Below are 3672 nucleotides of genomic sequence, written 5' to 3'. Positions count from 1 at the left end.
CCGTACCACCGAGCCATGCTGACTTTCTATTATCCTCTTGAATGATGCTAGTCCGTCAAAGATTACTTTCATCAGCGAACTGGTACTCATTTGTACCTGGGTAAAATGAGGTGATTCCAAGAAAGTCATTTTAAGATAAGATCGGAGATCACCATAGAGTCTACGGAATTGACCCTTGAGCAATCTTTGAGTCATTAAAGGATGCACCCAATATTGTTTTCTCTTTCAATTTGTCTTTTTTTTTCCACGTAGTAAAGCACAGAAATATGCAACCTCTATTTCATCCATTACTACTACTACTACTACTACTACTACTACTACTACTACTACTACTACTACTACTACTACTACTACTAGTAGCAGTAGTAGTAGTAGTAGTAGTAGTAGTAGTAGAAGTAGTGGTAGAAGAGGTGGTAGTTGTAGTGGTGGTGGTAGTAGTAGTAGTAGTAGTAGTAGTAGTAGTAGTAGTAGTAGTAGTAGTAGTAGTAGTAGTAGTAGTTGTTGTTGTTGTAGATGTAGTAGTCGTAATAGTAGAAGTAGTGGTAGTAGTAGTAGTAGTAGTAGTAGTAGTAGTAGTAGTAGTAGTAGTAGTAGTAGTAGTAGTAGTAGCAGCAGCAGCAGCAGTAGTAGTAGTAGTAGTAGTAGTAGTAGTAGTAGTAGTAGTAGTAGTAGTAGTAGTAGTAGTGGTAGTAGTAGTAGTAGTAGTTGTAGTAGTAGTAGTAGTAGTGGTAGTAGTAGTAGTAGTAGTAGTAGTAGTAGTAGTAGTAGTAGTAGTAGTAGTAGTAGTAGTAGCAGTAGTAGTAGTAGTAGTAGTAGTAGTAGTAGTAGTAGTAGTAGTAGTAGTAGTAGTAGTAGTAGTTGTTGTTGTTGTTGTTGTAGTAGTAGTAGTAGGAGCAGCAATAATATGACTCTTGCTATAAGAATATTTCATGATTATATAAATCTTATGTAAACAAATCCCATTGTACAGTGTAAAAAATCATTATCGTCATGTCGTATCTTATGTTGATTCATAAAATGTGAATTATTAGAGTTGTACCAAGGACATGGAGCTCTTACATACCAAGGACTTATTTTTTGAATTATTAATTTATAATTCAAACTATTAAATAACTAATCTATTAATTAGAAGATTTTACATTATTATTATTATTATTATTATTATTATTATTATTATTATTATTATTATTATTATTATTATTATTATTATTATTATTATTATTATTATTATTATTATTATTATTATTATTATTATTATCATTATTACTATCATTGTTTGCCTTGCTTTATTATTGATTTTATTTACTTGATTTGTTGATGAAAATATTATATTCTTGTATGAGTTATATTGACAATTCCCTGCAAATAAACTTTTGAATCTTGTAAAAAAAAATTAAAAAATAATGCATTCGCGCAGGTGTGTCCTGGGACAGTCCTGTCCTAGTGCGGAACCCCTTTTGAATAGAAGTTTTCTCCAGTGGGACAGGACAAATTTGTCCTGGAACAGTTTTGTCCTAGTGCGGAAGGAGTCTTAATTCTTTTCGTTTTTTCGTATTTCGTCTCCGACTTCAATGAATGTTTTTTATTTTCACCCGAATAACTTGCTGCTATAGACGCTTGATGGCTTAATGGTGACTGCTATCTAGACAGATAAGAGTCAAGAGTTTAGATTTGACTGCGATGGAAAAATAAAACTTATAAAAGTAGGTAGATAAATAAAGACATGACAATATTAAATAGCTCACTTAAACACGTTTAAAATTTGCTACGGACATAGAATGTCAACCAATGAGGTATCGTATTGATCATCGTAACAACAAACTTAAACATCCAGTTTTATCCAAAGTCCAAAAGATTAGGATTAGGATGGCACAAGAAGCATGGGGATGGCACCATCAAATGCAGAGTTCGTTCAGCTCACAGCTACTATTCCTGCAAAGTATTCCCTCACAGTGTGGATTCAAACGAAAAATCTTTGTACTGTATTATTTTATTTATTGTATTAATACAGATCGAATAGAAAGTCCGTGTAGTGAGTGTGCCAGTCAGTAGAGTGTTATTTTTGTTTCATGAAGTCTGATTTTCTCAGCTTACTTCTGCTTTAGACTTTAGGCTCTGACCCGTTAAAGGCGCACCCCTCTAAATTATTTTCCTAAACCATGGACTGAAAGCTTATTGAAAAACATGATTAAGAATGTAACATAATACTGAAAAAGGTTCAGAATAGTTGTTGGATAATCAGTTAATGTGATGAACGTGACAAAAAAAAAAAAAAAAATGCCGAATGCTACAAACATAAAACTACGTGACATGAATAGATTTTCCTTTACTTTCTCTCAGTCAGTCCATCTTGACAGTTGAATGACAATGAAGAAAGTGGTTAAGCTTTTGAAGAGTAGAATGCATTTAAAAGCATATTTAAATTAATTTTCTTTTCCAGCAAGACAAAAAACTTTCGCAGGTTACAATGAGACATGAATTCATGTTGGCATTTTTGATGCGGTTTTTAGAATTGTTCCAATGTCACTAAATTCCATAGCTTTAGTTTTGCTTGAATGCTGAAACAACTAATAAGTGTTAAATGCAACTCGAATTCAATATTTTATATCCTTGTAGGAGATGTCAATGGTTGGATTTTGAGTACCGATTGACACGAACGGTAATGTGCATCATTGCCATTGAAAAATTTCAATTACTCAATTTTATAAATAAAATCGCTAGACTTTTTCTTTTTACATGTAAATTTTTCTCTCATTTTAATGAGAATCATACAAAAAACACAGTTATTTTATTGAATTTGCTGTGTTTATCAAAATGGGCCTACCCTTTGGTGTCGCTTTTTGTGACAAAAAAGTCATCATGATTTCTGAAAAAAGTTGCTGTAACTACATTTCTTCCCCTTGAAATGCAATCTCACGCTATCTAATCAATGTGTTATGATGATAATGAAACAGGAATAAGTTTGATATATTTTATACTCTCTAAAAGACTACTACTACTACTACTACTACTACTACTACTACTACTACTACTACTACTACTACTACTACTACTACTACTACTACTACTACTACTACTACTACTACTACTACTACTACTACTACTACTACTACTACCAATACTACTATTACAGTCCAAGCCATTATTGGCAATGCTGCATAACTGGGACAGCTGCTTTATCCAGACAATTCCTTGGGAACATAATTTTTTCTAATTGAAAACTCATACCCTTTCCAATTCCCAGCTGCTTAATTGGGACAGCCCGCCGTGCTTAATGGGATGAAATTTGACAATGACTTCCCGATAAAAGAGGTTTTTTGTTGTCTTCATTTAAAATGATAGTTAATGAAATGCAAATAAGTCTGATGGGATGGTCAACCGGGTGTGAGGTCGTACCGTTCATCACAGAGGATTGAACAATAGAATTGTTTTCCTTGTCAGTGTCATTGACTGCCACTGTGACGTTCATGGTCAGAGGTCAATGAGACGAATGGGTGGACAATGCATTCTTAATCAGTTGCTAACTTATGCAACCATTATGAGCGGCATCTTTGTTAATTGTTTTGTGCAGGTAGAAGTCCGATTGCCAGTTACAAGTCTGGACAATGCAGAGTGGACTGTGGTAAATCTGAAAAATTGCTCAATTTCATAGCTTCCGCTTAATTAGGACGT

At 33.5% G+C, this 3672-nt stretch overlaps 1 protein-coding gene across 2 annotated transcripts in view; it reads left to right on the top strand.

Moving 5' to 3' along the window:
* Window positions 1-1594: 1594 nt before the first annotated feature.
* LOC144964519 (ELMO domain-containing protein 3-like) overlaps window positions 1595-3672 on the top strand; it is a 23619-nt gene continuing 21541 nt past the window's right edge. For both annotated transcript variants that reach the window (XM_078898906.1, XM_078898904.1), the window contains exon 1: window positions 1595-1703. The gene's annotated coding sequence lies outside the window, so the exon portion shown is untranslated. The remainder of the gene's footprint in view (window positions 1704-3672) is intronic.

Source organism: Berghia stephanieae, chromosome 2 (genome assembly GCF_034508935.2).
Source record: "Berghia stephanieae isolate SIO BIC M18660-M18661 chromosome 2, UCSD_Bste_1.3, whole genome shotgun sequence".
In the NCBI taxonomy this organism is placed as follows: domain Eukaryota; kingdom Metazoa; phylum Mollusca; class Gastropoda; order Nudibranchia; family Aeolidiidae; genus Berghia; species Berghia stephanieae.
Note: the sequence above shows the minus strand (reverse complement) of the source record. Positions and strands in the feature narration are given on the sequence as shown.